Genomic DNA, 23,304 nt, shown 5'->3' with positions numbered 1-23,304 from the left:
TAACTTGGATTCACGACGAAACAAGCGAGGAAATGGGAAAGAAACGCAAAATATTGATACAGTGTAGCCCCCCCCCCCCCCCCCCCAAAAAAAAAAAAAAAATGGGGTACGAAATGCTTTGAGTAATCTACAGTGGCAGCATTACCGATTAACGGACCAGGGAAGGCGGGATAGAAACCACAAGGGACCCGTCCAGAGGGATAAGAAGGAAAATTAAATTATACCATGCTATTCATTTACAGCTGCAAATTACATGACAAACCAGTTTTCCTTTAATACGATTTAATTAACAAAATACTGTTTAAATAGAAAGCATAGACCCTAAACAGATATGAAAGCCCCTTCTCCCGAAAATGTATCATGACTTACACCCTTCTCTTAACCTAACAATAATAAGAATACTAAAGTTTGTTAGGTTAGGATATACTGCAAGGAAACGACGGCAGATAAGCAAAACACCGATACAGTGTAACTCTCTCGACAATGCGGGAAAACAAGGCACAGAAAGTAGGAGAAAATGAAGAGTGGCGAAATTACGGGTTAACGGACCAGGGAAGGCATGGGAAGAGTCTCAGCGAAATCGCAATAAGCTTTACCACTTGAGTTTAGGACCAATCGTACAAAGAAACGCGCACGAGGAGCGGAAAATCTCGATACAGCGCAACCCACAGAAAAAAAAAAAAACAGAAACAGGAGTACAAAATGCCGGTGAGGGATTGACAGTGACGTACTAACAGGTGAAAAGAACGTCAAAGTCACGTGACAGAGTGCCTCCGTATATACATACAGTAATATGAAAACACTCAAACTTTATCCGGTTTGTGCTTCACCAACATGACATGGTTAAGTCGACATAGTGCTTCACAAATTGCACTGCGCGGACAGTCTTGTGCTAAAGTGTATGTCAAGAAACCGTGTGTTCTGGAGTGTCAAGTTGCCGCGAGTTTTGATAAGTCGAGAGTGAAGCGGTCTGCATTGAAAGGTTTGTAAAGTCTATCAGGAGACAGTAAACTTTCTAGAGCAGTTCGTTTGTCGCAATGGTTAAGAATCCAAAGAAGCCGTTCCTAAAAAAAAAATACAAATAATAAATGGTTCTTCTGGATGGTTCAATATGGTAATGTACATAGGCATGTCATACGGTCTGATCCACAAATTTTTAGAGAAAACACCTTCCTTGGTAAGCTTTCCTGATCCAAGTCAAATAATACTGAAAACCATCCAGTTATCTGATATAAAATACGTTTTTTGAATTTCCACAGGAGAAGTAGAGACACTCCTATTCCCTTCATGCGACAGACATTAGAGTCTTGGGCAGCAACCGAGAAGGAAATAAATGCATCAGTTTTTTTGAAAATGAGAAAACAATGGCCTCACCTTTTGTCTTTCGTCGTTACCCTAGATGTACGGTGGCAATTCAGCGGAATTTAATATTGGGAAAACACTGTCCATGCAAACCTGCCTGAAGAATCTCCGCATGTGCGCTCCGTCCCTCTAAACAAAACAACAAACCACCGATTGGATATGAGAACAATATTAATAAAGAAAAGCACAAATATCTGTACGGGTGCCGTAAAAGAGAACGTACAGAGTGAAATACTATTTAACAGAAGTTAAACAGTAGTGTCTAACAAAAGAAATTGAATAAGTCAGAAAATAAATTGAGTACAACTCTTAGCGATATTGATTTGTAAGGATCCATTTCCTTCACTCAAGAGACATTTCCTCGTGGTTCTTAGTCACGTGTCGGGTTGTAGCGTGATAGATAGACGATAAATTAGCCACCAATTCTAAAATGAGGGACTCTATCACAAAAAGGCGGGCAAACTGCAGCATTTTTGCGGCATTACTTACTCGTTGTTGAGATCGCTTCAGCTCTCGATTGTTCTTCTCGTCCCAGCAGCGCTGTAAAAATTAAAGTTATGGTAATGTTTTTTGCAACTTTTCAAAGCTTCATATGAAGCCACAGTTATATTTCAATATTTATAAAATACATGCATCGTTTGGAAAACACGATTTTAAAGTTTGAGACTTATAGGGCGGAAAATTGACAATTTTGCCAGCCCTCAAAGTTGTGCCCTTCTGCCCTTACAGATGGTCAGGGGAATGATTCGAATTAAGCCAATATGTTGTATTAGTAGAATTTCTACCAGTGTACTAATGCAAATGCTGCAATCTGATTGGATGAGCTACTCCTATACTATCAGCCATTAGAATGCAGGGCTGGAGGGTCGTCTGTAAAATAGTGACGTTTTCTCGTTTTTGGCAGGGTCTTTTTCCGAATATCCTGTCACAAAATCACATTTCATAAACTGTAGCTTTCTACTATCCTTTTAATCTTGTACTTTTTCTCCAAATGCTTGCTTCCTTTGGGATTGTTAATGTGTGCTCACGTGATAGTCACGCGCGTACCTTCAGAGCATCCATGACGTCACTGGTATAAAGAATTTTGCAAAATGTAGATATCACAGGATCCACGATAAAGCCTGAAACACGAAATACAATCATTGCTTAGTAAAATGAGAGTTGAAATTAAGTTAATGCTTACTTTTAACTTAGTATAGTAATGTTTCTATTAAAGACTTCTACAATCTCGTATTAAATATTAATACCAATGCTTCCCTCATGGAAAGAACATGAAAGAAGCCAGAAACACGAGCAAGAGGTTTCGTTATTGCGCATGTACCAAACAGTCCAAAAATTACCTTCAACTTGTGAGTCGCGCCCTTCGCCCATTACAACCTCGGTCAGCAGTTGGTGGTACAAAGAAATGAATTGAGCGTACATGTGACATGTTAATAAAGTGTCCGGTAACATGCTGCAAAGAGATACAAAATAACAACTTATGAAATATTGTCACTGCTCAATGACAACAAATAGAGGAGAATAAAATAAAAATTAGGGCATTGAGATCAAAACTTGGATTCTCATTCTTGCATAGAACTTTAAGTCAAACATTAAGAGATATCATAAAACAAAGACAACTACTGTATACGACTGTAAATTGTGGAACCGATGAACCGGAAGTGAACCAACGTGACAAGCACCATCCTTGACAAACGTCATGTAAGCGAAACCATGATTCGTTGAAATTTGCATCTGAGTGATTGATAATCTTACTAGTTATAAATAATCAAACGCTGAAGAGTTTTTAAAGCTAATCGTTCAGCTCCTTTGAAAGTCAACAAAGTCAAGGAAAACAGTGTTTTATAACCTGTTGATTGGTAGGTCTAAATAAGATGCGGCGTCAGATATTAGTTATTTTATCGAAAAGACATGTACGGATCTCATCATAAGTAAATCTCAGTCGCATCAAATGAGGTTAGTTTAACAAGAAAAACGGATACATACAAAATGATGGGATTTACTCATATATTTCTCTTTTTTGATGGGAAATCAGCTTCACTGTCAGCCCTGGCTGGCGATTAGAACGAACAACTTGCTGGAAACGGCTACTGCTTGCTAAGAAGAAAAAACAACAAACAGAAACGATGTCAGAACATGAAAGAAAAAATAACACAAGACAAAACAAAAACAATAAAGAAATAAAACCAACACAAGAATTTATCGGTTTTTTTCCCAAGTTCCATTCAGGTCGAGGGAACTTTGCTTCCCTTGCAAAACAAGACGTGTTCCCATTTATGTAACAAGTCCATTTCTTAACGACCAAAGCTTGTTCACAAGCACGAGAAATACAAATACTGAGAATTTCAAACCCAAGCAGATATATCATATTTCTATGGCTGTCCTTTTGCAGGCATTTCGAAATGTACGTTTGGACTGTTGTGACTGGACCTAATGTTGATTAATATTTATTTTAGAGTCAAATAAGAACTCTCAGCTCTTATTCTTTCATATAAAAAACTGTTAGTAGAAGCCTCGTCCGCAGTTTTTCATCCTTTTTATTTGGTGTTCCTGTTTAACTGAAATTTAGTAAAACAGGATCCAGTTTACGTCACTTAAAGAATATGGACCTTTTTCGCTTGGGCGGTTTGTTTTGCCATTACAAACCACGTGATATTATCAAGAGAATTGTTTTTTAATTCATCTAAAAATTATTTATTTATACGCACGCGACTATTTGAAAATTTGAAAGGAAGAATTCTCAAGAGTATCATCACATGGTCTGAAATGGGGCAACCGCCCAGTCGAAAAAGGTCTATTGACAAGAGGGTGATTGGTTACCTTTTAAACTGATGGAGGGGTCCAAGTCCACACCAGTATCAAATGGAGTTCCTCCATTAAGTAGAATCTCAGATGTTCTGTCAAAGAACAAGCAAACGGTGTTTCGTCACACATAGCTAAACTTTTCAAACCAAGCCTCGTTTTAAATGATGCAGAATATGTGCCAACTGGACACACTACAGGCAAGCGCACTATCGGAGGGGGAGGGGGGAGGGGGAGGGGGAGGGGGAGGGGGAGGGGGAGAAGGAGAGAAATGTTCTTAGACCCACTCGTAAAATTTACGATATTTCTTACCCAATCTGAGAATAGCACGAGCACTCGAAAGCACTCCGAAAGTTATCGCGCCAACATGTCGCCAGCTGTTGCTTCGAAACTTCGAGACAAAAACTGCGGGCTTAATTTGGCCTGAGAAGCTGGAATTCGCCAATGCTAAATGGCATTCGCTATCATAACTGCATGTTATAATGGTGCGTTTCACTTTCATTTAACAGGGGTTTATACTCCATCGTCTACATGTTAAATAATAACTAATTTTATATATTTTTAATCGCCTTACTTGTTAGGTACTGGCGCTCCATTTTCTTCAAACAGTCTCACCACACACCAGCCACATGATACTTCACTTTTCTCGCCGGTGGACTGCAAGAAAAAAAAAAAGACAGGGAGGTTAAACAAAGACTACTGTTTAATCTATAAATCATGGAAAACTTGACGTTCAAGAGCAGTTTAACGACGTGTATGGATCAGCGTAAAGTAAGGACGAAAAATCCTGGCTGTACTTGTGAATAGGAGGGTCCAAAGACAGTACATGGTACAAAACAAGAAAGTTCAAGATTGAGGAATGTTACGACGGACTGTAAAAGGGTCTTCCACATAGATTCAATTCAGCATCCATGACATTGTTTCTTTAGACCACGGGTAACTTTAATTGCTACAGTTGACGTCCGCGGTGACGCAAATCTCGCGCTAACTAGAATCAAAATTTGGTTTACCTGGACCTGCTTCTAAAAATTAACGGTAATTTTACCCTGGATAACTCGAACTTCTGGCTAAGTCGAGGTAATTTTTTTTCTCCTCAGGTCATTTTCTTTATAAGTTTACCTTCGATAACTTGAACCTTATTTGTGAAAGTCAACGAGAATGACCCAAAGCCCCCCAGAATAAAGGACAGAATATGATTGGCTGTAAAAGGCTAGGGAGTATTAACGGACTACTTTTGAAAGAACAGTACATCGCTGCAAGTCTTTTTTACAGTAGCCCACCATAGAATTCTTCTACTGCTTTGTTTTGCGTAGTTTATTCCCTTCAGATCTGTTATTAATTTCTAAGTAGGAAAAGTATCGTTCACGAGCTGCTCCTATTTTATAATAAGCCTGATTGAAACGCCTGACGTTTTCTATCCTAATTTTCTGTCATTTAGTTTTCGCCAAGTATATTCGAATTATGACATTAAAAGCTTGCCGTCCCGTGAATGAACGAGAAAACTGAGGAAAACCAAAACTACTGAGTAAATTCAGGTTTAAAGTAGAATGGTATACATGTAGTAAAAGCAAAGTGGCACTATGATTGGCCAAGATTTGACATCACTTAACATTGTGAAAGTCAAAGCAACCAGACTTGTCAGATTGGAAGTTTCTCCTCAAAATATTACATTTTACGCAAAAACTCCCAGGCGCACAACTCGGTCAACGCCCATCCAGAAATGTAGGCAAGAAAACAGTACTTACCGTTCTTCTGTAAAGCATGTTCAACTCAAAAAGAATAACTAGGAGAAAGAAACGAAGATCAGTAAAACCATGATGTCGACTTATACATTTAGCCTCATAATTGTCTCGTAAAGTCTCGCTGGACCATTACTTATAAGTCTGATATCTCCTCTAAACGGTTCTATTTGGTTAAAACTACAGAAGCAGTCTCAGTCAGTATCCTACGTTTTCTTCTCCCCGACCCGACAGGGTGCAACATCTTATTGATCCTTATTCAGGGCGGCGCGTTTTTTCTTATGCAGACCGCAACACAAACACCCACTCGTCAATGAAACCATTAATACAATGCCACACTGCAATGCGGCAAAATTCACCGCCGTTGAGCTGACTAAAAAAATGAGGTTTTTTGGCGAAAACAATATAAACAGTACAACGGCACTCACCTAGAGAATCGTCACTAGAATTTATACGAGCCAGGCACTCTGAATCAAACACACTGGTGGCACACTACAAAGACAAAAACAACATGCATTCATTCTATGCCATCAGGTGTTTCTTAAAACTTAATTTACTCATTGTTACAATACAGTCAAACCTCTCCACACGGAACTGACCATAGTGCAGAGCTTTATATCAATTATTGGAAAAAGAGATGTAACCCCATCTTTGACTCGTAGGGCAAGGTAAGACTCAAGTTTTGCCACTAATGTAGCTATCATATTAAACTGACTTAAATAGCATTTTGCATTTCCTAACATTTTAACCGGACATTTTCTCTTCTGAAGCATAAAAATCAGCTTAATGATAAAGCAACGCTACATGTACTCTGTAATGGTTTTTAGAAGACACAGTGACCGAGTTCTTCTTTAGCTTAGAGGACTGGATGCTGAGTCACAAGACGTTCACTCAAATGCAAGCTTTTGAGTATCCTTTATTTCTTCAAGCAGTTTTTAACTATTTTTCTTGATAATTATCAGCAACATGCAAAGAAAGTAGTATCCGATAGCCCGCGGCTAGTGGATTTTGCAGTACATACATACATACATACTTTATTGGCTCGTCCCCACGGGGCTTTTCAGAGTCAATTTTACATCACAAAATTAAAAACTAAGTACATGACAATGATAAAAGAAGATAAAGGTTACTAAAATTAAATAAAGCAGTCATTAAGAAGCTTTTGCCTGAGTAAACGCTTGAAATCGTCACAGATGGGCTAAGTTTAAGCGCAGGCTGCAACTCATTCCACAGAGAAGTCGCTCTATATTAAAAGGTTCTTTGGCCTCTAGCAGTGCGGAAGAGTGTTATGTTCAAAAGTTGAGAGTTTCTGGTATTCCTTGTCGAGACGGCGGATCTTCTGACGAGCTTAGATGTCAAATACACCGGAGCACAACTCGTCATGCACTTAAAAACCAGAACAGCAAAACGGAAAAAGTTGTTGCCTGATTGGTAGGCAGCGCAAGTCTTGTAGCAAAAGAGTTATGTGATCGAACTTTTTAGCGCCGCACAAAATGCGACAAGCAAAATTCTGTACTGCTTGGAGCTTGTCCAGATTAGCTGGAGTAGTATTGCTCCAAACAGAAGAGCAGTAGGATAATTTACTAAACACTAGGGCATTTATAATAATAATAAAGGCGCTTTTACCAAAAATATGCTTAACGCGGTTAATTTGGCCTAATCGTGACATGCATGAGGATACAGTATGCTCATTATATGTTAAATTAGAGTCCAGTGTGACGCCAAGGTCTCTTGCAGCGTTAACGGGCTCGAGTTCCTTCCCCAATAGAAATAGCCTAAAGTCGCTAACCTTAACAGTCATTTACCGGCTGTCGAATATCACCAGTCTTGTTTATCTGGGTTGAGTAAAAGTTGATTATCAAAGCACCTATTCCGAAACCTAACAAGTCCTTATTCACCTTCGTGCTCATCGTGGAGTTGAAATGACATGAGTAGGTTGGTATCGTCGACGTAACACCGCGATGAACAATTTTTTGGCACAGAAGGGAGGTCATTAACATAGATGTTAAAGAGTAATGGGCCAAGGATGTTCCCTTGTGGAACGCCAGAGCTAACAGGTAGTTTGGTCGACAGAGTTGTATTTATTCGCACAAATTGGTATCGAGAGGTTAAGTAACTTCCGAACCATTCTATCGCAGGTCTGGACGCACCAATGTCCTGTAACTTAGCGAGAAGTATTTGATGGTCAATACTGTCAAAAGCTTTGCTTAGATCAAGAAGGACAACTGCAGTTAGTTTCTTTTTGTCAATGGCATTTAGGATTTCGTCAGTTGTTTGAATGACAGATGTTTCCGTTGAATGCCACTGTTTATTTCCGCTTTGTTAGGATGATAAACGGCCTCTCGAGAGTAGATATGACGTAAGCTGATTGTGAGCGACACGCTCACAGACTTTAGAGAGGACAGGGAGTAGTGAAATTGGTCTATTATTGTTTGGAATGTCGTGGTATCCAAACTTGGGTATCGAGGTCACTTCAGCTGTTTTCCAGGCCAAAGGGAAGGTGTCAAACTCAAAGGTAGCGTTAATAATAGACATTAATGATGGCAAGATAGCAGGTAAACGATTTTTGATCACATGGATTGGAATTTTATCAACCCCAGGGGCTTTACCACTCGCCATTGATGTGACTATTTTTTGTACTTGTTTGCACTTCACTGCGTTGAGGGTGAACTGCTCTGACAATGGGTAGATTCTCGGAATAAATAAACATTGATTAAGAGTATAACTCGATTCCTCTGCCAATTTAGCAATTCTATTGATGGTACTCTTTCCCACGCAGGAAAAGAAATTATCTTTGGAATAATTAATTCGAGCGAGCGGAGTACTTTTCGGGAATATTTTTGATGACATTCCAATTACAGATGTGCCTTAAGAGATTATATTCGTAAGAAACCTTTAGGGTCCAGTGGGAATGACAAAGTTAGTTTTCTTTGCACGCCGTTATACCGTTTCCTACGATTTCAAAGAAAATGAAAACACAAGCAATGGAAAGGTAAACACTTCTAAGGACGTTCGATATTTGTGAACTTCCAGTATCACTTAACATCCACAGAGAACTCAGCTCATAGATTAACAAGTAGTGTATAACAATTATTCACCTGTTTGTTGACGGGATCCCAAGTAATGTCTCGAAAAGCTACATTAGACTGACTTAGTTTCGGCATCACCCAAGAGCTAGTTTGCCAGTTTTCTATAAACAGAAACAAACAATAAGTCAGTCATGCAGCATTAGACAAAGTAAGAAACTACGGAATTTAAATATGGAAAAGGAAATACCACGTGGTAAATATCCCCTGGAATATAAGTCGAATAAAAGTTCCCCCACCCTCTAAAATACCGCCCCCACTCTATGACAGTTTCATGGAGAAATCAAAATTTTCTTTGCAGCGCTTTCATTTATTTTTTCAGATACAAGAACGATAAACAACGAACAGAATATCTGCTAATCAAGAGCAAGAATTACATTTCTAAAGTGGAGCTGAAATAGAGAGCAACTTGCCTTCTTTCGCCATTATTCCAAGCGCAGTTGAGCGAAATCCACTGGGCATCGCGCCCATGGCTTTAAGCACATCTGTGGTGCCTGTCTGAGAAGATAAAATTATCATACTTGCTTACAACAGGTTTGTTTTCCAACAGACAGTCAAGTAACAGATGATCAAACCGGTTTTGATATAACGCGAACTGAAAACCAATAACATAACAGGTTTTTATTTTTCCAACAACTTTGACGGCAGTTCTTCCCAACAGAAATTGGCATATAGAGATAAAATTTACTACAATCAAAATTGACATTTCTTTCAAAAGCTCGTTCACAAAAGAAACGGTCGCGACTTTACTTTGTTTTGTGTCTGTTTTTACAGCTGCTTTCGATGTAAATTAAATTCTGTCTACTCTTCTTGCAATTATCTCACAATATGGTTATTTGGATAAAAATCGATTTTTGTTTGCAGCATTTAGCACAAAATCCGTTTAAAATCCAACGCTTAAATACAATGCCAAAGTGGCAATCGACAAAGAGTTTTGCAAATGCAGATTTTACGCTTTGCAAAACAATTATTTCATTCTGATTTGAATTTAAAAGAAAACGTCTCAGTCGCTGATATTTTATTTGTCGTTTGATACAGGTGTAAATATCGCTGTAGAAAAACAAAATGCAATACACCATAGTAAAAATAAAGTTGTTTAAATTCATGACTAGACTAAGAAAACAGATTATTTAAAATAAAATAAACTGTCTCTGATCGTTTACATTGGCTCTCGTAAGTTGTATTTAATGGCCAGCGCAAAGCGATAGTGGTGATTTGTTTTCAGTTTAACGAGAGGAATTATTTTGATGTTTCACTTCGATAGGGCTAGCTTTAACTTAGTTTAAGGTAGTCCACGTTTGAAAATTTAGGAAAACCGATTTTTCAGTTCTCAAATATCGCTTTCATAGCCACTGAAAGTAGCGAACATCACATAAATACAAATTTTGGTTTCAAAGCAAGTTGAACTCCAGTAATTTTTTCGCCAACAAAATGTGGATCTTCTCGCTTCCCAGCATTTTGACAAACATATATTCTTTCGTTTTAGCACGAGGCTCAAGCTACAGACGGGCTTTATTCGGAAAAAGTGCAATAAAATTTGAACCAATCATTAACATAATTGAAAAGAAAAGAGCAGTTTTTATGACATCTGCGAGGAAAGCAACATAAGATTTGGGACGAAAACTGAGAGACAAACAACGACAGCGCTGCTGTCCCGTTACATAAAAGATTTGTACCCAGTTGATGTCAAAGCGTGCATAGCCGTTGAGAAAAGCCGACTAAATTCACTCCCAAACTTGCAGTTCATAGTGTAATAAAATACGGTAGCTTCTTAAGAGTAAGGTTTTCCTCAGACTAAACCCAAATAAATAAATTTTAAAAAAGTTGAAAATACCTCTTCGAATGTATTAATTGTAGCGCAATAAGCCATTTTCCGTTTGCCAGTGATCAGCTGCGGAAAGCGGAAGCCAGAAATGATAACCAGAAATATAGGAAAGAAAAAATACCGTTGTGTTTTGAAAGTAAGCGGTCGATAATATTACGTCACAATTGAACAGCTCGCGCAGATAATGAGCGCGCGCTCCAAATCCAGTGTGCACATAAACAACGTCCGAGTAACATGCACGCTGTCCTCAGAACACATCATCTGAACTAGTAAGAGAGTCTCAGGTTCGACACCTAGCTGGAGAAGTTGGAGTTCTTCTTTATTATTATTATTTTTTTTTTCTGAGCACGCATGTGTCAAAGACGGACTGAAAATCATCTTCTGATATCCTCCTTTGTCCTCGGAAAAAAAAAAAGTCATTTAACTTTTTCTGCTAAAATAATTAAAGCCACGAGAACTACGTTATTAGAAAGATCTTTTTCCATTTTCTTCGGTTTACATAGTCAGGCTACACGAACAGTTCAAGCAAACTCGCCCCACTTTGTCATCCAATGAGAAAAAGAATCGTGACTCGCTCGTTCGCACACTTTTTCGTGCGCTACTCTCCAACTATATCCATTCGCTTCAAGGTTTGATTAATTCACTGGATTCATATATGTGCCCTTTCTGATGGATCAGAGTGAGACTGACAGACAGAGACAGACAGGTAGACAGACAGACAGACAGACAGACAGACAGATTGGATTGCCACAAAATACATTCGTATAAACAACTACCATACCTCTTGAGTAGAATCTCTTGTAAGAGTTTTCCAAAGGGTTTTTTCCGCTGAACACCCAGGAGAAAAAAAACGAATTAAATTTTCCCGTCTTGTGCGAATAGCACCTTGGGTATCTTTACAAGGCGTAATGCGACCTAAAGAATGATTACAATATGATCGTCACGATCACTACATAAGATAAGAAACTCTCCGAGAGGATCGGGATCAAACAACCACCAGTGAAGTGTGGGATATTTATAATTGCAACGTTAGCTACAATCTTTCAGGAATCGTTTCCATGTTATCGCAACGATAGGTGAACCTTTTTTTCGGCGATCTCAACGATCAAAGCGGTAGTAGCGCTCCAATGGAAACCTGACAATCACAAACCGTTCCACAAAATCTACAAAAATAATTAAGAGTGCGGTGAAGGTAATGCTTTGATAACTGAGTTTCTTGACGAGTGGATTTGTTACTTTTAAAAGAACTGAGCTAACCTTCTTTGCCTTGGAAGCTAGGGAACTTTGTCTGCTGTCTCTGCAGAGAAAATAAAAACAAAATAAAGCAAACTAAGTATTTAATCGTACATCTTCACTTAGGCAGTTGCTTGGTGATTAAAAAACCACATCTTAAAAGGGATTGCTTATTTCTCATCTACCAGACCAACGCTGTCCATTGACAACTGCATACAAACTGAATAAATAAACTAGAACATGTCTCTTTTCTAGACCACAAGAGGATTTCTAACAGTTACGGTGTTTGCATTCGGAGCCAAGCGCGGGAAAACACGCGCTTGCCAAGTGAAGGTTGTTGCTGATTGGTTAGAAAAGAACAGCTTGACTGCCGTGAATGGTTACAGTGCGAGCCTTGAATTGATTTCGGCGAACAAATCACCCAAGCAAGACACACAAACAATCCGCCAACAGAAAATCAGCTAAAACCGTTCTTAACATTCTTCAAAGTGCTCCTGCTACCGCATCAAGCAAATACCTTTCTTTACTACAGTGGAATCTTCTCCGTCAGTCTTCTCTGGTGAGGTTTCTTCACTGCTTTCCTCGATAATCTAATCAAAATGAAAGGATATTAAACACAAGTCAACCATTACGATCCACAGATAGTAAGCAAAAAACTGTCGGAAAGGTGAACCAATAGTATTTTTTGCTATCATCATTCTTAAAGTATGTCACCACTGACTCGCTTAGTCAATCTACTGTTCTTCAGGTGAAGCGCCGACATATTACATACTGTCACCTTTTACACTCACTAAAGTACTTGAGTTCAAAAACAACGGACCCGTTTACTTGATGATTACACAAACCAACTCAAAACTTTCCAGTCTTAACCTTAAGAAGAGTTTTCGGTACAACGCCTTGTTTCCCGGCTGCGTTTTCAGCTTCCCACTAGCCACCCTCACTAGAATTTACAACAAAAATAGGAAAGATTTACAAGTTAAAATACTTCAACAGAAAAAAAAGTTCAACATTAAAGGTACAGTGACATCGCTTAATTCTAGCTCAGTCCTAGCTTAGTTTCCTTTACGGCCTAAAAAGAGCCCAGTCGTTTAAACACACAAACCACACATCGCTTGTTCATCGTAAACAAAACATCCTGCTGACAAGACTACGAAACAAACGTAAACTACGTCATCCTCAACGATCAACGCGCGAGCATTTCTAAACTGTCCAATCACGTATGATCTAGGCACGTACCTTTTCAAGTGGCGGGAAAAATCACTTCAAATCACAATGTTTTGAAAAACACGAGTTCTTTTTGAGGTGGAGTGGGACGACGAACTTCTGAAATGTTTCAGAGGTTCTCTTGGCCTAATCAAGTTCCCTCAGAAGGTCTAAGTTAAAATTCCTTTAGTTACAAAAAAAGCATAATTTTGATATTCGATTAGGGTTGAAATGTTTGCTTGATGCGGAAGATGAAGTCTGAAGGCAAAGATAGTAGTTCTATTACAATGCAAAATCAATTCTTCCTCAAAGCTTATTACTACGACTGCTGCGCATGACAAATACAAATAATATCAGATACCTCGTTTTGATAACTATTAAAATCTTGCCTTTCTTGAAGCTAAGATCACCATCTTGTTCGCCTGTAAAATCACTCAGCGCCTCAACTTTGAGGACCTAGAAGCATTTAAAGAAAACAAACGTTTACAATAATGGCAAATCTCCGATAAAAGTAGTGGAAGAGTTTCCGATTGTTATAGACCAATCAAAACTAAGCACGAACACTAGCGAAGTATCTCCGAAGTGTCATGGCGCCAGGACAATTTGTAATTTTGCTTAGCAACGGGAACTGTAGCCTGCGAACGCAGACGTAAAATACATCTGCGTTCTCACGCTACCAGAACTGCGGAAACAGATAAACTTTCAGAGATGGAACTCCGATCTTGCCTACATGGACGGGTTGAAACTCACGCTTCATGAAATGCCGTGATTCGGACTACAGTGTATCTGAAATAAAACTGACTCACCATAACTATGTTTGTCGTGGTTTCCTCTTCACTCTCGTCATCATCATCATCGTCTTCATCTTCGTCTTCACTATTTTGTAAAGAAGTAAATTAAAAACATAAATTAAGATTGCTCAGATCTACTGAGGTGAGCACCCAATGTTTCAGTCACCATTCGCAATATACAGGCGTTCCGAGCTCAGACTAAAAGCTCAGAAAAAAATTTTCAAGGGAATACCATTCTGTGTAAAAGTTTTTTTTCAACTTTCAACAGAGAGCAAAGAGCTTCAGCTTCAAGCGGTTCATATTGTTATCTATATACCCCTCCTGGCCTCTGTTAATCATCCTAATGGGTTCCTCTCATCTGCCTCGTTTCTCAAGTACTATTCTACAAAATTACACCATTCTTGTTGGTTTTCTAAGGTCTGGAAACATGTTATTGAGCTTCACCACGGAAAGCGCAGAAAAAAAAAAGAAACATGCATAATGAAATGACTAGACGGCCTATCAGTAGTGCACCTCCTTGAAAGTTTTCTGTAGAAAGCAAGGTCACATTCTCTCAACACACTTCTCTGGCATGTGCGTGCCATCGTCATCAGCGTTATCTGTCTGCAAGTCACTGTTGGATGCACCAACATCGCCTTCTTGCATCTTTCTGAAATGTTGCAACAAAGGAAACAGAGAAATGCAATACATTGTACGGTAGCTATGTAATGGTTTGGAGTGGTACATCGACAAATACTATCCCGCCAGTGACTTCACTTTCAGTTGACACAAGAGAGTGTGGATACAACGGAAAAATGGGGTCACTTAAAAAAAAAAAAAGAAAAAAAAAAGTAACTAGCTCTCTTTTCATTACATAGAGTACACTACACAGGTTTTGTGGAGCAAAAAGACACCTTATCCGTCAAGTGATTTCGCTGGTCCCTAGGAAAAAAATACTTATTTCAATAGTACAAACTACAAGTCCCGGGCCGAATTTATGAACGACTTATAAATTTAGGGTATCTGCTTTGAATGTTCATGTGAATGTTTATGTGGCTACGATACTAAAATCTTGAAGGCATAATTGAAATATCTTATTTCGGTTGGAAGCAAACGAAGAGACAAAAAAGGCAAGATATATGCATGAATAAATCTGGTGCTGAAATCATTACCTGAAATAGTCTTCCTCAACTTCATCGGGTTCTAGTTGTTCAGAAATTCTGTCAAGTTTGCTCTGTCAAACAGAAATGTAAATTAAAATAAGTCAGCTATGATGGAAAGTTCAAGAGGGGTTTACCATTATGTATGACGAACATCAGTCCAGCAGATACACACTCGATAGATATTCCTTAGCAGCACGTACGTTTGTACACTCAGTGAACACTGAATCAGCTCTTTATCTGATTTTACAATGCACTGCTGTGCGCTAATTAGTACAAACAATGTGAATACATGTAGATTGAAAGGAGCATTTTGCTTGTTATCAATTGAGATAAATTATTCAAGCTTCACTGATTTTTCGTTTGATTGAACTGAGAAAGATTTTGCATACATGTATAATGTAAGGTAGACTGAATATCTACTGGGTTTTTCGTTTCGTTTCGTTTTTGTTTGACGAAAGAAGTAGAGAATTGTCCCTTCCCAGAATTGCAGTTGTATTTAGTACGCTTCTTGTAAACCTCGATTAATCTATTAAACAATGTAAACCCGCCTCTAAGGATCACAGCAATCAACATAAGCAAAACAAAACTTTCGCTAAATCAAAACAGGGTTTATGAACCATCAGGATAACTTTAAAAAGCTACAAGTAAAACGTAAACTTATTGCGGAGAACATGGACAGTTAATTGTGACAAAAACGATGAATTAAACAACTACAGCCTGAAGGTATAAAAATGCATGGCTGGGTAATTTTAGAATTATTCCTTCAAAAGCACATGGCTTATGTTTTAAGGCACAGCTAATCTCGAAATGACTTGCATTTAACTTCTACTGCAGTCAAAACATTGTGGTTTTTTTACAATGGACACTAGCCCCGTGTTTCAGACTTAAAAAATCTTTAGTTGAGATCTAATTGACTGGCTTACCAATTCAACTGTAAAATGAAACTGTTAGTAATTATAAATATTATTAATAGTTTCTGTGAGGATCATATGTAAAAATCGAACGTTTAAAAAAGCAGTCATCATACAAAAAGTAATAGTTTTGCCTGGCTTTCGCAGGTAGACCTTAAAATATTCGCTAAGGGAACTCAGACCTCTGGTATATAAAACTATACGATTTAAAATTACGGATTCTCCACACCTCGTAAGCATGAAACAACGATTTTTGCATTCTTCTTCTTTGTAGACGGATAAACAAGGATTAAATTCCAGCTGCGATGTCCAGTATAGTAAGCCGTTGTTGATACAGTAGATCATTTAAAAACGTTGTTTCATTTGACACTATATGTCCATCAAACACCTTGATGTCAAAAAAAATTACTGACAGAAGCTGAACCCATTTGTTCCTGTTTGTGACAACAACCTGAAGTAACTCAGGAAACTAGCATGCAAATATTGAACTCTTAGTGACATAAATATATGTCTCCAGACATGTAAATGAGGCGAGATTTAGCAGCTGCTCAAGACAAAGGTTCTATAAGTTGCTTAAGGCAGTCCATTATCGTTGCTACTTCAATTGTGGACATTTTATACTTGAAAAAATATTTTTCTGCACATGTGACTAGCAAATACATAGAACATGACGGAATTTTGAGAGCACAAGATAAATTTAGAGAACACTGGACTCCGCAAGAGAGTGTGTTTTATGGTTTAGACATCATTACTTGTATATCAATTATCAAATTTAACACTGGCGAGCGAAACCTCTACATGTATGTTCTTCTATATGTATACTCTAATGAAACAACACTTTTAAGCCAATCAGAGGGTGCTCAAATTCAACTTGTATTATAATGTAAAGTAACATTACGTCCTACATATTATCAACTCTCATTATAACATCATCTACTCAAAGAAGAAGAAACAACTGCATGGTGCCAGTAAGTAAGGAAAGTAAAGACTTGCACAACACTGGTATGCAGTTCTGCACAAAAATAATGCAAAATTGTTAACGATGTGTCTTCCCACAAAACTGCAGAAGTCTCTGAATCACCTCAGAATGAAAATCCATCAAAAATTTGACACAATTTTTTAGATGACAATGAAAATTGCAAGTAGCATCAAAATCAAGTACATGTATATAAGCAAGTTCATAGAATTTCACATCAGTCTGATTTTTTAAAACCTCTTTTTTTTCTCAATGAGAAAAAAAACAGACAAGCGTTGTATTTTGTTGTAATGAACAAAACTTGTCTACAGTACTTTTGCACAGTACTCAATGTTCACATACACATATTTTTTATTTATTTTATTTATTTATTTATTTATTTTTTGCTATCTCTCTTTTTATTTTTTTCTTTACACTGGCCTTAAAAGTCCTATTGGAGAGTTGTCGAGAGAGATTCCCCACAGTCAAGCTTTGGGACTGAAAGTGTTCCTTTATAAGGAAGGAGTCTTGTTATGTCCAGAGGCGTGAGAGATATTTGTTTAACATCCCGGGAAAGGGGTAGGGGGGTACTATACAAAGTTCTATATGAGGAGGCTCCACCCTTAGCCCCAACCCCTTACCCTTTTGTATACCATTTTGACAGAAAAGCTACCCATTTTGTATAATATCTTTGTATTATGAATAAATTGCCAAAAAAGGAAATCTTGCCATTATCATGTAGAACTTATTAACTTGCATGATACAGCCATAAAGTGCAAAATACTTTAATATAAGGCACTTTTAAATAACTACATGTAAATGGCAGATTTCCCAACCCTTTCATATACATGTACCTCAACTTGTCTTGTGAAATCCCTACCCTTTCATATACCTCAACTTGTCTTGTGAAATCCCTACCCTTTCATATACCTCAACTTCTCTTGTGAAATCCCTACCCTTTTATATCTTTTATATATCTCAACTTGTCTTGTGAAATCCCTACCCTTTCATATACCTCAACTTCTCTTGTGAAATCCCTACCCTTTTATATACCTCAACTTGTCTTGTGAAATCCCTACCCTTTTATTTACCTGTGCCTGTAAAAGTACCCCTTTTGGTTGGAGCCTCCCTGTATAGGCCATTATAGAGAGTACAACCCTTCCCCCAATTCTTCTGTAAGAATAAACTTTGTTGAATATGTACCTTTATTTCTTCCACCTTTTACTGTTCTTTCCTTTTCTGCTCATTGAAATCTTGTAAAGAGCCATTACTTTTAGCCTGATAACGATGATAAAAATCAAAAAAATGTTGTTCACCTTTTACAATACCTAGCAAACAAAAATAAATAATTTATATGGTTTGTTGTACCTTCAACTTCAAAGATATATACTTTGCTCAGAATAAAGTTGTGAACTGTGTTCCGATGTTTGTAATTTTGCTAACAGGTATAACTTGCAACATGATTGGCTAATTTGTGGCATACTTTCCAATTTACTAAAACGCTTTTCAATGTACTTGTCATGGTTTGAGAAACTAACTTAATAAACAATGTAAAATGTTCATACCTCTGGGAGACTAGAGATCTCACTTGAAAGCAATTCAATTTCTGTTTTAAATGTGTCACAGCTAAGAGAAGGAAAAAAAATACTGTCTACCTCCAATCTAAAACCATTTTCTTGTTACCCTGCACAGTTCCTTACAGTATAAGAGTGCAATGCACTACATCTGTAGAACATGGGGACTAAAGATATCGATATCACAGAGAGTTCTGACAAATCAATGTACATGATGTCAGTGAATGTTTACAATGTTTGTAACAAGATCATTAGCCCTGAAACTGACATTAAGAGCACAAACATTCTACCAGCATTTTCATTTCAGGGCATGCACTAAACCCAAAACAGAAACACAAAACCAGTGAGACAAAACCAAGCAAAACATACAAAACCACTGAAACCAACAAAACAAACAAAAGGAAATAAAAATAGGTGAAACCCCTTATCACTATTGGGAACGACAACTGTAAAATGTTCTTTTCAGGCTAACTGAAGTGAAAGTCTGCAAGTCTGAAGTGATGATTGCACTCTGCTTAGCCTGAATATCAGTGCTTGGGTAGCTGTCTGTTTACAGTCAGCTCTCAGTAATGACACTGGAAGTGCTTTTGCTTACTTTCAGTGATTTTGTTGGGCTTAAGATATTTCTTTAAGATATTTTGGTGGTTCTTTTCCGGTCATTTGCTCATTTCCCTTTTCACTTAATCAGTGGATAAGTTTTAATGGTTTAGGTATAGTACATCCCTTTTGTCTGTAATATGTCATAACACCTGCCCAGCTTCACCAAGAACATTATTCATTTCTTTCAGCTGACTCCATGCAAGACAAAGTGGCAAGGACCAAAACATGACATAGATCGGTAATCTTTGCAACATTTGGAAGTGGTAGGAATGTCTTCTGAATCATCATCAGTAATGTTCAGAAATTCACTTGAGGTACATTTACACCTGCTTTCAGTGTTACATGCATAGGCGACATCTTTTGACCATCTTTCAACATGCCATCTTTCGACACGCTATGCAAATAACTGAAAGACCATTTAACTGTAACTGAATTGGCAAATTTTTTTGGTTATATTTACCAGAAGAAATGGATGACAATTATATGATAATTACTGACCTAAGATGGCTGAAGAAGATTGCGGACTTCGCATGTTTCCTGATTTACAGGATAATTCAAATGACTTTAGTGTAGTCGATGGGCTCTCAATAGTGACTTCCAGTAGAATTGGGCTGCTGCCACTTTTAATATCTGCAAGGTGTAAACATTCAAAACAGTCAATTTATTTTCCCAGAATGACTTCTTGATACTCCTTTAGAACCTTAGTTTGACATCAAATAAATCCATTGTTCATGACTAAAAGTAGAGTTCGACCGTAAAGAAGTCAGTTATGCTTACATTTTTGATGTAGGCCAAATTACACGGTATGTCGAAAGGTGCTACCTATGCATGTAGCACTGAAAGCAGGTGTAATATGGATACAAAAAACACATGCATTTGACTTAGGAATTGGCTGGTTTAAGATTCCAATTTAAGACAATGTATGAGAATGTTTCGGAAATTGCTCCAGATGCTATATGTGTAGAAAAGAATCTAAATGATGATCCATCCAGACGAGTGTAAAATTTGTCAACCTTCAAAAAAACAGATTATTAAGTATTGAGTAAGGACCATTCTATGTTATGTCCAACCCTCTCCCCCCCCCCCCCCCCCACACACACACACACACACCCTAGATGGCTTTTCTGGTGGAGTAACCCATAGACAAGATTTTCTGAGGTATTATGATAAAAAAACAATTATTTCTAAGGGGTACAATACCAAGAGTAAATTTCTGTCATCATCAACAGGCTGGATAGTGGGGATATATTTTTTCGGAAGAGGGCATCACAAAACATTAATTTCTGAAGCCCTACTGTTTAATAGGTTCTTTTCTGAGGGAGTCAGGAAACCTCAACTATGGGAGGGGGGTGGGTGGGGTGAATATTAACTGGAATGGCAAAAAAAGAGACCTGCAGCTGTCTGCCTAATTTGTTTTGACCTTAATTTGCTTTGGTAAAATACGTTTCCCTTTCTTCAATTATTTTCACTGAAAATGGTCTTGATGTGCTATATTTGAGAATCATTGTAAGCTTACCACTGATCACTGTATAAAGACTGACAAATGTTAAACATGGCGACATCAGCTGACTTACCCGTCTCGAAATAGAATTGATTCTCTTTTGCACATACGCAAGGCTTCCTTTCTTTGTCGATTTTTCTACTTTGCTACGAGACATTGAAAGATAAATAAACTGTTTTCAGTGTGTTGCAACCAAACGTTTGTTCAATATCTTGAAGCGAAACTCCATGAAATAATGTTGTACGCGATCGAACTTTCCGCCATTTTTTGGGTTATTGTCAAAATCATACCCAGGCTCCCGCATAATGCGAATTAGTAACCGCGCCACTTGTCTTTCAAGGTGGCGGCTGCTTGGTAAATTGAGACGGGCGCGTGTTACAAACAATATTTAGCTCTTAATAACCGAGCTGTAGGTCTGTATGGGAGAATCTTGACCGAGGTCGTAAGTACAGACCGAAAGCAGTGAGGTCTGTACACATGACCGAGGTCAAGATTCTCCCATACAGACCCACTTAGCTCGGTTAATAAGATGTTTATTAAATGCAAAGAAGAAAACTTTAATTCGTATAATGTAACTGGATTGCTGACATTTTGCTTGCGAACGGCGATGCCGAAATTTGCTTGTCCTCTTTACTTTTTTTTTGTCATCAGGCTTTTTGGAACTTCCATAAATGATCGAGAAGAAAATAAAAGAAACTGGTGAATATTTTTGTATTTTAGTTTGCTACTTTTCAAAACGAAAATGAAACCGGTCTAGATGTCGGTCTAGATGGGAAAATCTAGACCGCGGTCAATATCGATTTCAGCCAATCAAATTCGTGAATTCGGTAGTTCCCAGTCCTTGTGAGACACAGCCATATGATAATGATAACTTAAAGGACACAAAAATTAACAAATAGCAGAAAATACTCACCATCTACAATGTGGGCACATGTGCAAACACCTTCCAGTTTTGGTTTCATTTCGCTGTCACTCGAGCTTAGTTTACTCTAGATTTGTGGTCCGAAGTTCCTTATATATTGAGAAGGATTCCCGTAGCTCCTTGAGAAAACAACTAGAACAACAACTGCAACAAAACAATGACGCGTGGTACAAAAAACCGCAAAGTTTCGTAAGAAAGCTTATAATGAAGAAAGTTTCGGGCAACAAGAGAACATGACCATTTATTTTTAGGGAGCAAGGGATATTTTGGGGATTAATTTGAGGGAACAAGGGGTGTCAATACTATTAAAGGAACTTTGACAAAAACATTAGGTTCAAAGGAATTTATTAATAAGGAAGTAGGGAAAAAGTAAAATTTTAAGGGATCAAGGGGAACAGACTTCCCCCTTTCTTGGGAGGCAATCCATAATGTCCCGAGTAATGGTAAAAAATCTGGATGTAAGATAGAAAGATGAGGAAGTGTGTTATGTCTGTTATTCGTTATATGGCTGGTTTGCAGTGTCACGCCATCAAAAATAAAAATCGTAACCATTCAATAAATTAAGTCAAGAAGCTGAGATATGAAAGATGATTGATATATAAATAACCTCGCCAAGTTTTAAGTCTACACGGTTTTCCATCCGCGCGTTATTCGGAAAAGTGTAACTCATCTTTTGACTTACTCGACAGACTTATCGAGCCGCCATTTTAATGTCACGCAACGCATAAACTTGGAAATACCGACGTGCTCCATTACAAAATGAGGAACCCTGTTGGGCTTAAGCGTCGCAAAACGTCAAGTTATTAGAGGGTCTTACATCTGATGAAACTAAAACTTCGCAAGGATTGGTAATTTCTTATTTTGGAAATTGATGACGTCACATGAAAACCGGCAATACGATGTACCTGTCCGTTGGAAAGGGGGAAAATAGGCCTTAGTTTCAGTTTTCGAAGTAACTCTTAACGCACGCCTCTTAACTTTCTCAAGTTTCCGCTAGTCCGAAGATTTGGAGTAAAAACACAATGTGATAATACGTCAGGTGCAGCAAGGATAGATTACAGTAAAAAACAAAAGCCCTCTAAGCAAATCTCGAGAAATTTTCGGCCTCGCTTCGTGAGATCCGAAAAGTCGCGGACTATCTTACTTACTTACTAACGGACCAAAAACAAACAAACCAACCAACCAACCAAAACAAAGTACAACAAAACTAGAAGACAGGCACTGACAAATTAAACTAACTAACTAACAAGTTAAACTAACAGGTTTTTTATTATTATTCTTTTTTTTTTTTGGAAAATGGAGGAATACCCTGAACATCAGTTCTAACAATATGAAAACGTCCAATACGATATTCTTAAAAAAAATACCAACACAAAGTCAAAAAGTTAAGTAACAACATTGAAAATCTTAACCACGCTGGGAGTTTTTTGTTAGTGCGCTAGAGAGAAATAGTGTACACCAAATGTGTCCTTTTTCCTTGATCTCACAGGGAATTAATACATTCCCTGAAATACAGTGATACAGTAAAATTCCGCGTTTAAAAACCTAGCAGGTAACGAACCTACAGCCTGCATGAAACATGCCATTTAGACACCCATTTTTATATATATATAACAAAATAATAAATGAAAAAAACAACAACAACAAAAGAAAGCAAA

The 23,304-nt window shown here is 37.8% G+C and overlaps 1 pseudogene across 1 annotated transcript; it reads right to left on the bottom strand.

The window, feature by feature from the left end:
- Window positions 1-90: 90 nt before the first annotated feature.
- Window positions 91-20,777, bottom strand: LOC145499915 (nephrocystin-1-like; annotated as a pseudogene). Its single transcript, XR_014051010.1, has 24 exons — window positions 20,740-20,777; window positions 19,722-19,760; window positions 18,615-18,675; window positions 18,253-18,327; window positions 15,193-15,254; window positions 14,604-14,690; window positions 14,057-14,126; window positions 13,612-13,706; window positions 12,918-12,987; window positions 12,565-12,637; window positions 12,079-12,111; window positions 11,596-11,648; window positions 9,403-9,487; window positions 9,002-9,093; window positions 6,332-6,395; window positions 5,910-5,947; window positions 4,739-4,821; window positions 4,183-4,259; window positions 3,366-3,459; window positions 2,703-2,815; window positions 2,410-2,483; window positions 1,852-1,902; window positions 1,375-1,491; window positions 91-1,064 (listed from the first exon to the last, which is right to left on the bottom strand). The product of XR_014051010.1 is annotated as a nephrocystin-1-like (transcript).
- Window positions 20,778-23,304: the final 2,527 nt, after the last annotated feature.

Source organism: Orbicella franksi, chromosome 1 (assembly GCF_964199315.1).
Source record: "Orbicella franksi chromosome 1, jaOrbFran1.1, whole genome shotgun sequence".
NCBI classification, from domain to species: Eukaryota; Metazoa; Cnidaria; class Anthozoa; order Scleractinia; family Merulinidae; genus Orbicella; species Orbicella franksi.
Note: the sequence above shows the minus strand (reverse complement) of the source record. Positions and strands in the feature narration are given on the sequence as shown.